Source organism: Macaca fascicularis, chromosome 2 (genome assembly GCF_037993035.2).
Source record: "Macaca fascicularis isolate 582-1 chromosome 2, T2T-MFA8v1.1".
In the NCBI taxonomy this organism is placed as follows: domain Eukaryota; kingdom Metazoa; phylum Chordata; class Mammalia; order Primates; family Cercopithecidae; genus Macaca; species Macaca fascicularis.
This window is the reverse complement of record NC_088376.1, coordinates 186,102,985-186,117,745: the sequence shown is the minus strand read 5'-3', so window position 1 is coordinate 186,117,745 and position 14,761 is coordinate 186,102,985. Positions and strand designations below refer to the sequence as shown.

The 14,761-nt window shown below is 36.2% G+C and overlaps 1 pseudogene; it reads left to right on the top strand.

The window, feature by feature from the left end:
• LOC102121593 (protein RCC2-like) overlaps window positions 1-14,289 on the top strand; it is a 52,156-nt pseudogene extending 37,867 nt beyond the window's left edge.
• Window positions 14,290-14,761: the final 472 nt, after the last annotated feature.

Here is a 14,761-nt window from a genome sequence, read left to right as displayed (position 1 = left end):
AATAAGCTGTAACTACACATGACAACATTAATGCATTGCAAAAAGAAGATATTGAACTAAAGAATTCAGAACAAAAAGGTCACATATTCCATTCATATATAATTCAAAAATGGCAAAACTAATGTATAGCGTTAAACAACAGGACAGTGGTTTCCCTTGAATGTCACTGATTGACTGGAAGGGAGCATGAAAGGAGCTTCTGAGGTGATGGTAATGTTCTCTTTCTTGGTATACATTTGAGTTATGCAAGTTTATTCAGATTATAAAAATTCATTACTTACGATATTTCAAAAATTAGCTTTTAAACTTCTTAGCAAAGAGATACATTTATTTTTTCACATAACTGAAAAATTCAGATTACGTACAAGGCTTCAGGCAACCTGCTTCTCAGGAACATAAACTCTGCCTGTGTTTCAGCTCTTTTCTCCTCTGTGCTGATTTACAAAGCTATGTGTAGTGCAAAGAGGACTTCCAGGCATTGCAGATCTTTCCTCTCAAATATAAATTCAAAAGAGAGTAAATTTCTCCTTCTGTAAATGTCTTCTTCCTCAACAGACTATACTCAGCTTGGTGACCATTATTTGCGTCAATCAACAGAGCCACCTAGAACAGAATGTGCTGATGACTATGGATTCAGTCAAACACCCTCGCATGAAAGTTGGTGTGGGGTCATTTTCTTCCAGACTACATAGACTCAGAAGTGGAAAGAATATTTTCTATTAAAAAAAAGAGAGAGAGAGACAGCCAACAAGCAAAAGAACATGGGTTCTTATCAGAAATAGGATGAATGCTATGTATCGCAGGTCAAGACACCTCTCAAGCAATCTAGAATAGGTTTGATTTGACCTTTAGGGCCTGCACTTTTCTTATATTATTAAACTAATTGGGAATTTTGAGTGTCACAAGGGAAGTTTCCAACTGACTTGCTACCATGAGTGAGATGCTTAAAAATCCTGGCGAGCCATCAGTGTTATCTGCCATGGTGGGCTCAGTTGCTCCCAGTTCCTGTAGTGTCCAACGTGTCCTAGCAGGAATTATTATTGCATGTGATATTGTGTTTGAAAGCATGAGCAATCGAAGGAAGCCAGAAGACGCAAAAACAGAGAAGTAAACAAAGAAGAGCAATTTCACAAGAAGTAGATCTTATGGAAATGTCAGATGAGATAAAGAAAGAAATATGATTTGTCAAGTATATCATGAATAAAACAATTTGTGGAACAAAAACAAGAAAAAAACTTTTCAACTTAAATGTTTCCATAGTTAAACTAAAAATAATAGTTATGATTAAAAGTTAAGTTGACCAGGAAGATCTATTGAAAGAATTCCAAAACATGTAGACACAGCATAAATGACGGCAATCACCAGTGAAAAGATGAGCTACTGAAAGCAAAGATAGGAGAGTTTTAATGTGTATAAAAGGAAATCCTGAAATAAAATAAAAAAGTGATAGAGAGAGGTAATATTTAAACAAATAAAGAAAATTTCTTTGTTTAAAGAAAGATGTATGCCTGAAGATTAAAAAGGTTCCCTGAGTCCCTGAGAGGATTAATAAAAAAGGTCATTTATTTAGACATATCCTGGTGAATATTTTGAATTCCAACAGTAAATAGAAAGTCTTATAAGCTTCTATAAGGAAGTAATTTTCAAAGGAAAGTGATTCTGGCTCATATCTGTCTTACTTATAATATTAAAACTTAGCCAGTTAATGAAATATTATCTACTGAGACAAAAGGAGACAGATTCAAGTCACTATTCACCCATCAGAGTAAAGGAATGACATTTTCAGAAATACACGGATTCAGAAACTATATCAGCAATGTGTTCTGAGGAGAATAATCATGAAAATACAATAACCAAACAACAATTAAATCAGAACTGAGATATTGTAAAAGATAAAAATCATAGTGGAGAAATGGTGGTAGTGTCTCTGCAATTTATATAATTGACTCTAAATGGATAATGCTATTATGATTGGGAAATTGTAACAGTGCTTTAAAATAAAGTTTCTTTAAAAGTTAGACAAACTCAGGAAAAGCTCAAAAACAGGTTTCAGTGAAATCCAGGGTCCTGAAACTATGAGGAATGGAAAAGGAGTAAAAGCATTTTAGCTTTCACATCTAGGAGAAGGGGATGCAGCAGAAAGTGTAATTACCCAATACTCATATTATTTCTCTTCCTCAGTAGTAGAAATTCAATTTTATTCATACCAGCAATGCATTCAAACAAAAGTGACATTCTCTGTTATGTCTTGCAGACAGAAGAGCTGTGTGATCACATGCTAAGCAATCCGTATATATGGAAGTTTTCTATCTGATGGCTGGAAGGCTACTAAAATGGTTTCTGACCAAGCTGGTAGGTGTGCCTATTTTGCCTTCTCCCTTTCTCCTTGCTGATGCCTGGAATGAAAATTTAATGGCAGGAAGTCAATGCACTAAAATAAATGAAAAAGAAAGAAGTTAAACCAAAAATAAGAAGAGGAAATTAATAATGATGGAATTAACTAAATGAAAAAATCTAGAAAGAGAAACTAAATACATATTTTAATATTACCAATATAATAAATAACCAAGTGTAGATTGATTAGAGGATAAAAAGATAGTCAAATTAAAAATATACAGGCACACGCCTGGGCGCGGTGGCTCACTCTTGTAATCCCAGCACTTTGGGAGACCAAGGCAGGTGGATCACGAGGTCAAGCGTTGAAGACCAGCCTGGCCAAGATGGTGAAACTCCATCTCTAAAAATACAAAAAACTTTGCCGGACATGGGGGCGGGCACTTGTAATCCCAGCTACTCTGGAGGCTGAGGCAGAGAGTTGCTTGAACCCGGGAGGTGGAGGTTCCAGTGAGCTGAGATCACGCCACTGCACTCCAGCCTGGGCGACAGAGTGAGACTGTGTCACATGCACACACACACACAGAAACACACACACACACAAATAGATAGATATAGATTATAGATATAGATATAGATATAGATATAGATATAGATATAGATATACAGGCATAAGAATGCAAACTCATTTACTTATGTATGTGTGTGTGTGTAGAAAGAGAAAGGAAATATTGCTAGAAACCTGATAAAGGAGCTTTTAAAAATAATGAAAGACTAATAACTATCATTCTCAATTTAAAAATAGAGAAAATCCAGGTGATATTTATCATGTATGGGGAAAGTACAAATTATTAAAACTAGCTAAGAAATAAAAATATTGAATATACCATAAAAATACAGATAATTAAAAGTTTAAAGATAAAATCAATGTATTGTTTTACAACTGAGTTTTATTAGGTAATTTTAGTAGCTTTCAAAAAATAATGTCTTATATATCCATTTACAGAAAAATGGTTGGTTGAACTGTAGAGCATTCATGATATAAAGTATTATTCAACTATGGAACAAAATGACAGATTTCTCTCTATTGATGAGATAAGACTTACGTGATGCAGATATTTTTGAACATATTATGAAAACTCATTTTAACACATTAGTGTTACTATGTTTCTGAGGGATTTGATTAGAGAATTATTTTATTCTGCCTTATCTTTCAAGAGGTTTTACTCTTATATAATAGTTAAGATATCCTTAAAAATGTTTAAGTGGCAATGTTATTTTACCATCTTTCACTTCAAAAATAGTCTATTTATATGCTAAGTAATATTATACAAAAGCTATTTTAATTTCACAGAAAAGTAATTATACATGACAAAACATTTAAGCAACATATATAGCCCCAAAATGGTTCAATGTGTAAGACATCAATATTAAGTTAAATGTTTCATTTGTCTTGATAACACCATGTATTTAGAAAATTATTATCCATAATATCCATGATATATTATTATGTAAGGAAAGTAGTTTACAGAATTATACTAGGGAAGTAACTAATTTACTTCATTTTGTTGTGTAATATCAAATAGCAATACCCTGCTTAATAATAGAAACACTGGGTTTTCATTACATTCATTACATTACATTTCATTTCATTGTAATTTCATTAGATTGAATCCAAACAATGGACAAGAGATCTAGGGATAAAATAGAGATATCAAGGAACAACACTTAAGAGGCTACTGTATTAGTTTTCTATTGCTACAATGACAATGCACTATGTTTTCATTTACATTACTGGAGATCAGAAGTCTAAAATCACAGTTACATTCCTTCTAGTCTGCAGGCTATTTTCAGCTTCTAGAGGCCCCTTGCATCCTTTGGCTCATAGCCCCTTCCTCCATTTTGAAAGTGTATCACTCCAACCTCTGTTTCTGAGTCATACAACATCATACTTTAATCCTCCTGTCTCACTTTAATAACCCTTGTGTTTACACTGGGCCCACCCATATAATCCAGAATAATCTCCACTTCTCAAGGTCCTTAACTAAATCACAACTGCAAAGTACCTTTTGCCACAGAAGTTAATACATTCGAAGGATCCAAACATATGGACGCAAACATCTTTGGAGGGCTAGTGGCTATTTACTGCAGTTATTAACCACCACATCGCATCAATACTATAATGTCCATTGGCTGAAAATTCTTGATAAATCTACTAACATTTTCCTACTAAACTGTAAATATGAATATTTTGTACTCAAGATACAGATGAGTCGAGATACAGAGTTAGGGCAATGTTTTCAGCTCCAAAACAACAAAGAGCATCTAGTAGTAACTTAAAAAAACTAATATATTTATACAATTTCAAAAAATGAAGAGGAAAAGAAACTAATTCAGAATATTTTCTGATTATTGTATGTAATTTTAAAAAAACTACAACAAATCTAAATTAAGTATAAAATCTCCACTCTAAATTATGAATAACACTGAAAGCCACCTTAACCATGTGAATTATATGCCTAAGTATAATTTGATTGAATATATTATAAATCATACAACTTTAAATGTACCTAAGACTTTTCCTTTTGGGGAAATGAAAAGATTCATTTTTACTTAACACATCAACTAAAATTTGTAATTGTCATTATATGTTAGAATTCCATTAATGGCTAAGCAAATAAATATTTTAATCAAAAAATTTAAAATCATAATTAAATCGTGATAAAATATAAAGTTAACTATAGAATGTTTTAACAAAACAAAAAATTATCTCATGAAGCACTTTGCTGTTGATTGTCCTGCTATTGATCTCTAGAATTTCAGAGTTTTGTTATTGGAAAGAGATTGGCAGTTATTCAAGTAAATGGGTTGTCTTTACAAATCAGCAGAATAAAGTAGAATAATTCAGTGATTTATACAAGGTCATATCACTAATTAATGTAAAGTAATATCTCTAAATATATAGTCTTATAAAGCAGACTTTTTTTTAACACATTGTGAAAACTCATTTTAACACATTAGTGCTACTTTGTGTCTAAAGGGTTTGATTAGAGAATTATTTTACTCTGTTATTTTTTCCAAGAGGTTTTACTCTTACATAATAGTTAACTTATATCCTAACAAATGCTGACATGGCAAGTTTAGTTCACTATCTTTCAGTTCAAAAACAATTATATTTACATGCTAAGAAATATTAAATTTTACAAGTTATTTTAATTTCATAGAAAATTAAGTATAGATGACAAAACATTTAAACAACATATATATCCCAAAATTGGTTCGATGTGTAATATCAATGTTAAGTTAAGCATTGCATTTGTCTTGATAACATCATGTATTTAGAAAATGAGTATTCATGAGTAAATGTATATTCCATATAAAATGTCTACAGTATTTATTAATTCTTTATGCTTAATGAAATGTCTTATTTCCTAGATTAAAATGTCATTTCATTGACTTGTTTTATATTTCACTATGGCAGAATAAAAATGTAAACATTTAAGTAACAAATGCTTTTGAAGGAATGCTAAACCCACTGGAAGAAAATTGCTGTAAACAATTAAATATCCTCATAACAGGTACATTCAACATTATATTTATAATATTTTTGGAATGTTAAAATATATATATGTTTAATAAATATAACTGAAAGTTATATTTGGTGGTCAATTTTAAATAATATAAAGTTGATTGTGATACTTTTGTGCAAACCTTAAAGCATCTGGACCATTAAAAAATTTAATCTTCCAAAATGTCATCTCCCAAAAGTGATGAATATTGGAGTTTGTTTTAACGTCATGTTATTTTACTGGCCACATTGGTGTAGTCAGAAATGTCCAAATATTTGAATTGGTTTTACTTTTGTGTTAATTTTATTGGCTACATTGTTTAGTATAGTCAGAAAGTCCTGAGATATCATTAAAGAGATTCTTTATTAGAAATAAATGTATATGCTAAAACTTAAATAAACATATTACTTTACTTTTTATAATACAGTATACTTTGAAAAATTTTAGAAATAAATTTAAACAATTAATTACATAATGCCTTACTACTGAGTGTTACATTTGGAGTTATATACATGCTGAGACTCTATCTATAGAATATAAGGACCAAACAATAAAACCAATCTGAGAGAAGGCTTAGATGAAGTTATGGCATGATAAGACTAGTGTTGTTATGAGAAGACGAAGAAACCAGTACTCTCTCTCCCTATCTGCCATATGAGGACACAGAGAGAAGGCAGCCATCTACAAGCCAGGTAAGAGACTCCAGCAGACACTGAAAGTGCCAGTGTCTTGATCTTAGGCTTCCTGACCTCTAGAAGTGAGAGAGAAATATTTGTTATTTAAGCCACCCAGTCTATAGCATTTTGCTATAGCAGCCCAAGAAGACTAAAACACAAAGGGAGAGGGGAGGGGCAAAAGAGGAGGAGGAAGAGGAGGAAAAGAAAGAAAATCTTGGTAAAATTCACTGTTAGACTGTAGGTTGAGATAAATTGATTAACTGATATTTTTGCTTTTCAACTGATGATATCAGTATTGTGTCAAGAAAGTCAAAATCAGTTTCCATCAAATCATCTGTACATATAATACTGCTGTTTAACAGATAATAATAATTGTTTATATAATATAAAGTACACTATTTGTTCATTTATAATTCAGTACATTATGTACTGTTGACAACTCTTATTCTACAGATATAATGCACAATAAGATGAGTGAACAATGATGTAGCAACATATCTCTGTCAATGGCAGAATGCACACATTGAAATGTATTGGTCAAAAGTCTGCCCCTGAGGTAAATGCACATGTAACTGTAATTCTTATAAACATCCTTATGATCTGAGAAGTGAATCTATACTGTCTTGTCTTATGGACCTCTCACATATTCCTAATGTTAATCAATGATTCCTGATTACTGTGATCCCCAAAACTGCAACTTCCTTTATCTCTAAAAGAGGGTTAATATTCACTATTTCATAGGATTTTTAAGGGTTAAATATGTCTTGCATATAAGGCACTTAGCATGATGTCTAACACCAAGTAAACACTCCCTATATGACAGAAATTTATTATTTAGCTATTTCCATATTTAATGTCTAAAATGGATTTAGCTGTACATTTTCTAAGGTATTAGATGTTTGAAATCTCATTAGTCAGTGTAATGAAGCGAAAAACATAACCAATGTAAACAAGGAATAAGCATATTTTAAACCCATAGCTAGATGTTTGATGGATAGAGTTGTACTTTGTTTAATACACTGTTACATTTCTTGTGACTCTTAGAGATGCCCTATCAAACATAGAAATAGTATCAGGAACTCAGCATTCATTGATGAATTATAACTCCTCTTAAGATTTATAATCAAATGCTTATTTTGTTTTATTATTCTAATTCAGCCTTTTAATGAACAATTTTTAATTTCCCTATAGTAAAATTTTATAATGAACTCCGTAAGACAGGAGAGTACATACGGAAAATTCATTTACACTTAGCTTGTTAACAGTTCAAGTATGAAAGAGGGATTCATATATTTGAATTTATTTTCTAAGGGAATCTCTTTCAATTCAAGTATATTTCCATAAATCTGTTATGTTAGTCCTCTCATAAGAATGCCTTACAAAAGTATGTCTGCGTAATTTTAATCATTGGCATTGACTTTCTTCTAGCAACGCAATGGTAAAATGATTCTCTACTAATTTTCTCAGATTCCAGACAATTCAATACAATTAAATTGTAACTTATCTTTTAGAACTCTAAATCTTAAAAGACTAAACCCAATTTCCAAAAGTTTTTAACTTAATATCACAGTAAGCATTGAAAGAAAAAGTTGTATTATTGAAGTTTCAAAGCTGGTCAATTTGTTTTTCATATTTTTAAATATTAGAACAGTTTTAGATTGTAAAAAAAATATTGTAACAATTTTCCCTATTATAAACAACTTATATTAGTGTAGTACATTTATTACAATTAAGAAACCAACTTTGTTCCATTATTATTAAAGTCTATACATTATTCAGGTATTCTTAGTTTTTACCTACTGTCTTTTTTCTATTCCAGGATCCCATCCAGGATGCCTTCATTACATTGAGTTGTTTTTTCTCTTCAGGTTCCTCTTGGCTATAACAGTTCGTATTTAATATTTTTGACTGATTTTCCAGTAGTTTTTTTTTAAATTTATTCCTTAAATTAGTCTTTCCTTTGGAATATTAAAGTTTATAGTAGTAGAGATACATTAGTATTCTTAGGAGGACTGGTGGACTCAGATCTATATTGATCTTGTCTTTGAAGATCAAACCTATTAAATTTCAAATTTGTTTTGTACTAGAGCATTCTTCACACAAACACTTGTGTCACTGAGAATTAATTGATCTTCTTACTATTAAATGCAAGTTAGCTCAGATATTGTGCATGCAAATAATTTTTTCTTATAACTTTTGCTGTCTCTGGCAAATAAATAAACTAGAATTTATTTCTAAATTATCCATGAGTATAGATACAACATTCTCTTACAATGCACTGGTACTTGTATTGGAATCTTAATATGACTAAACATATAATAACATCCTATTGAATCTGTTGCAGTTCTTAGTGGTGAAAACTGAGGAATGAAAACGTTTATATTTTTTAAAGGCCAGCCAAGAATATGCCCTATCATTGAATTTGTTCTGCAGAGCAGATATCAGAAAGAGGGTTTAAATTTAAATGAGTGGCATAAAAATTCACCATGAAATTATTTTTGCAAATATGTACATCAATAGAAAACCACAAATCTGTTAAAAGTAGTTTTATATGGAACTTTCTAATAAAATATGAGGGTATTTAATAAAAAAAAATTCTCTAATGGCTGAAAGAATCAAGGAAGTACTCAAAACTGCCTAAATTTTTCCCTTAATTAAGATAGTACACTGAAAATTTTAGCTTAAAGTTTGATAGAAAAATAAAATCAGAAATTACTGTGAAACAGCATCACACCCAAGAAGGTCCAACATCTAGAGGAAAAAAAAATCCATTAGGATCATATCAAATATAATGACAATAAAATAAAACTATTGAAAAGATAGAGATACTTGAACAAAAATTTAACAGTAATTTTTAAGAAGATTAAAGTACAAAACACACACAGACAGAAATTCAAACTTCATTTTAAAAAAGAAAGTTTTAATTGTTGATATCTCTCTAAACTTCTGTAACAAATATCTCTATATTATTTTAAATACTGATGGCAATGGTGGCTCCAGACGGCCTGCTGCTGCCATCACAGCAGGTGCAGCAGGGAGGCCAGGGCTGCATGCTCCATGGAACCAGCAGGAGCTGGGGACAAGCAGGAGCCCCACCTCTTCCAAGGTGGGGTAGAAGCAGCTCCCCAGGTGCTAGGTGCTGCCGCAGCCACCCAAACCCTGGCTACACATCTAGGCCTCACAATCCACAGAGCAGGCAGAAGCCCCACCCTTCTGAGCAGGGCTACAGCCACCCAAGTTGTGGCTGCAGATCCAAACCTCCCAGTGCTACTGGGGGACCAAGAGCAGGCAGAACCCTGCCCTCATTGGGCAGCTGCAGTCACACAAACCATAGCTGCAGACTTGAGCTTCTTGCTCCACAGAGCAGACAGGAGCCAGGGCTGCCCCTCTCACCCCTGCTTTTGCAGGCTCAGAAGTGCTTGCTCAAGGGCATGCTCTAATCTAGGAGCAAAGTCTGGTGAACCTTGGCACTATAAAGGCAGCAGGAAGCAGATTCCTAGGCAGAAGGGGGAGGGTCCCCAGTGAGGCCCCACTTTCAGGCCAAGGAGGGTCTGAAGGCTGGGGGCAGGCTGCTAGTCCCACAACCAGAGTGGGAACTTGCGGTGCCTTTGCCACCAGTCCATTGCCTTCCATGGACCAATCGGATGCACTTCCTCCCATCAGAGGCCCATAAAAGCCCTAGGCTCAGCCAGAGCTCAGCAGATGACAGGAGGACCAGCTACAGAGAGGAGCTACCCTCCCTGCTGAGATAAAAAAAATTCTCTAATGGCTGAAATGATCTGCAGAGATGTCAGGACTACTGGCTACAGAGAAGAGCAACCCACTCCAGGGCCTCCTCTCTGCTAGAAGCTGGGAAGGCATTGGAATGATCAGCAGCAGAGAGGAGCCACCCTCTCCAGAGCTTCCTCTCTGTTGAGACCTGCAAACATCTGGACAACCTGACTGCAGAAAAGAGCCACCCTCTCCAGGCCTCCTCTCTGCTGAGAGCTGCAGATGTCAAGATGACCTGCCTACAGAGAAAAGCTAACTACTGTGGGTCTCCTCCTAGCTCTTCTAACACTCAATAAATTTTCTCTTTATCTTGCTCACCCTCCACTTGTCTGCATATCTCATTTTTCCTGGATACAGGACAAGAACTTGGGCAGAGGTGCCACTGGCCACAGAGGTTTGTGGCCAGAAAAGTGACACCCCAAAGATTCCATTATAATAGCACTTTTCTTTTCTTTCTTTCTTTCCTTTTTTTTTTTTTTTTTTTTTAAGATGGAGTCTCACTCTGTCACCCAGGAGGCTGGAGAGCAATGCTGCAATCTTGGCTCACTGCAATCTCTGCATCCTAGGTTCAAGTGATTCTCCTGCCTCAGCCTTCCAAGTAACTGGGATTATAGGTGCCCACCACCATGCCCAGCTAATTTTTGTATTTTTAGTAGAGACGGCTTCACTATGTTGGCAAGGCTGGTCTCGAACTCCTGACCTCAGGTGATCTGCCCACCTCAGCCTCCCAAAGTGCTGGGATTACATGCGTGAGAACAATATCACTTTAATAAGCCAATATTATTTTAATTCCAAACTAGTATGACTCCAATTACAAAACTAAATTATAATGGTATAAAAATAAAACTACTAATCTCATCAGTTAGCCAAATATCAAGTATTAGTAAATATTAGTAAACTGAATATAGTAATTTATGAAAATAATATCTTTCTAAAACTCTCACAGACAATTGTCATAGCAGTAGCAGCCAACTCCTTTGGCACACTTGTCTTCTATTCTGGTAACTTCACGCAGTCAATAGCTCAAATCTCCACTTAGAACGCAGAGCTTTTCTACCAGACTCCCTGGCTTCCACCTTTAGGAATCTTTGATTCATAAGAGAAGGCGTAAGCATACAAATTTCACTTTGTTGTAGGAGAAGGAGAAAGAGACTTCAAGATGTAAAACCTAAAGTGGCTAAACTCCTGAAAGAAAGTCTCTTTGTTCAGTGTCATCAGAATATTGTTTATTTTCTTCCATATCTGTGCCCAGCTTCATTGGACTCACACCTGCAAGCAGAATGTTGATGAAATTTGTGCATTTTTCAATCTGAAAGGCTCTGAACTCCACTGAAGACTTACTGAATTGCTAATACAATACAGTAAGTTTATTTTCTTTCTGCTTAAACTTTTCAAAAGTGGATCTGCTATTTGCAAGGAAGAATTGTGACTGAGATGAGCTGTTTATAATAGTAATTCAAACATCTTAAAATGGTAGGCAATTTATCAATAGATTTATTTCATCAACAAATTAAGAGAAAACACATATGATAACATTGACGATACCAAAATGACAGTTGATTATGCTGAAAATATGTGTAGTAAACACCTAAGCAAGATAGCAGTAGACTTTTTCACCAAGAGGTTAATGACAATCCTGTTCAAACTCTCTATATATTATATAAATGGAAACTACTATATAGCTGTAAAACCAGCAGTACATCTGGATATATATGTAAAGACATAGAGAGTAGAATTTTTCATACTGACAAAAATTGCAAAGTGAATGTCCTTCAATGAGAGAATGGTTAAATAAACAATGACATATCTCAAAAATGCAACATTATTAAGCCATTTAAATGAATGATTATTCCAAATGATTGGTAGTAATTCTATCAGGTGTTATTGAGTGAAAATAGAAAAATACAGGGTACAGTGTGAAATATCTTCATGTTTAAAAAAAATCAAAATATGACCAAAATATTCCATATATATGTATACCATATAAATACATACAAACGTGTAGAGAGTTACATAACTCAAAAGAAGAAAAGGAAGGAACAAACCTTGGTTCTTTAGCATGGGTTAGAGCTTGGTCATGGGCTGGGGAGAAGCTAAGGAGGGAAGGACAGGGGTTTTTGTTGGAGTAGGTGGAAGATTTTGGGGGAGGTAAGACAAAAATTTTTAAGGGAAAGAAAGAAACAGAGATACAGAAAATACAAAAATAAAAGAAAGATGACATCAATACGTAAAGCAGCGTGTATATAATTCCTTTCACGTAATTTGCAAGCATTGTATATGTAGGTTTCTTCAAAGCATAAATACATGGAGGTAAATATTGTGAGCAGCTCCCTAAGTGATGACTATGTGCCTTTGGGATGGAACATGATAGGAGAGCATGATCAGATCATTACTGTTTGTTTTTACTGTTATTTTCCTTGTTAGCCTTTAGTGTTGTTTGACATTTTAAATTACAGATATTCTTTTGAGAAAATTAATACAAAATAGTTTAGATTTCTCCCTCCAGCCATGACCGTATCCAGGAAGAAGGCCAAGGCTGCAGCCTGGCAGGAGCCTCCCTCAGGCAACAGCTCTGCCTGCGTTGGGCCCAGGAAATGAAGCAGGCCCCTCCAGCAGGAGGCGCAAGCGGCGGAAGCACTGCAACAGCAGCGGCGTAAGGACAGCAGCAAAGACCTTAAGGACAGTCTGGAGCTCCACTGGGCCCCCGGTGGGGACGGGATCAGGCCTGCAGCAAGACCAGCAGCGGCGGGCAAGGCGGGACAGTGTGACCGTGGTCATTACTCAGCCTAAGTACACCAAGAAACACGTCAAACTTGAAGGGTCGAAGTACAACGGGCAAATTTTGATTTGGAGGGCAGCCAACTGGGACTTGATTGGTTGAAAGGAAGTTCTTAAACAGCAAAAGTTGCTTACGGCAATCTCGGTCAGAATTTGTGAGGGGCCTCAGACATATGGGTGGCTGGTAGGGTCCAGGTGTGGGCAGTGGTTTTTGATTAGTTGCTGCTCATAGCCTCCTCATTACCATACAAGAGAAGCCGTGGAGCTGCCGTGGACAAGAGAAGGGGCATCTGGGACATGACAACACCAAGAGAGTGGAAGCCCCCAGACTCATCAAAGGTTTCAGTCACGAAGTGATCCTGCCAGCAGCATGTGGGCAGAACCACACACTGACCTTGACAGAAACTAGCTCCTTGTTCACATTTGGGGAGAACAAGATGGCGTAGCTGGGCCTTGGCAATCAGACAGATGCTGTCCACAGCTCGGTACAGACAAGGTACAAAGGCCAGCCGATTACCAAAATGGCCTGTGGAGCTGAACTCAGTTTGATAATGGACTGCAAAGGAAACCTCTGTTCCTTTGGATGCCCTGAATATGGCCAGCTGGGACACAATTGGACGGGAAGTTCATCACCCTGATGCAGCCATTAGAGTATTACTGCAAACTGGTGCCCCTGTGATTGGCTGTCTTCATCCAGAAAGCAAAAGATGGGCAGATTCTGCCTGTAGGAAACGGTTGAATGAGACACAGCCTGTGGCACTAACCACACGCTGGTTCTGGAGTCCCAGAAGCAACCCTTCTCAGGGCTTCATTGGCTATGGCTGGCTGGGCCATGTAGAGCAGAAAATTGAGAATGTTGCCCCTGCCAGGTGAAGCTGTTTGACTTCCCTGGGCGTGGGGTGCCCCAGATCTATGCTGGTTATGATGGCTACACCTGCTCCTTTGCTGACAGTGAAATGGGTGTTCTGTTTTTCTGAGGGGCCAGCACCTCTTGTGAGTCTACCATGTACCCAAAAGCAGGGCAGAACCTCTGTGTCTGGAAAATCTGGAGCTGGCTTGTCAGAAGAGCAGCATCATTGCATAACAGCATCACTAGCTGGGCTTTGTTGGCAACATTCGGGCAATTGGCCTACAGGGACCAGAAACCAAAGTCTTTATAGTCCTCTGTCCAGCCAGAGCCTGTCACAGCAGTTGCCAGTTAGACATTGATCAGCCAGCCGTCAAGTGCATTCTCTGGTCCTTACAAGAAAGATCAGCCCTTTATCTAACAGCCTTTATTGCCTTTAAGCTTCAGTCTTTCTTTCTCTCCCCCGACCCAGACACTGACTAGTACTGGCCAGCCTCTTTCTGAGACTGGGAGTAGTGCTCTTCACTCAGCTGTCTTTAGTCTCCTTTGCTTGGCTGTGGTACCACATAGTTGGGATTATTGAAGAGTCCCCTTCCTCGCTTGTCAGCACTGATGCTGTGACCACTACCTGTGTCCCAGTCAAGTGCCCTGTGCTGGAGCTTGGCACAGTGTGTGCTGTGCAGCATTAGTTACAAGGGGCCCTTTCTGGAACCCTCCACTCACTTGAGCTCAAGAGAGGCAACAGCTCTGGCTGGAGGGTCCTTGTTTCCAGAGGATTTGGACTC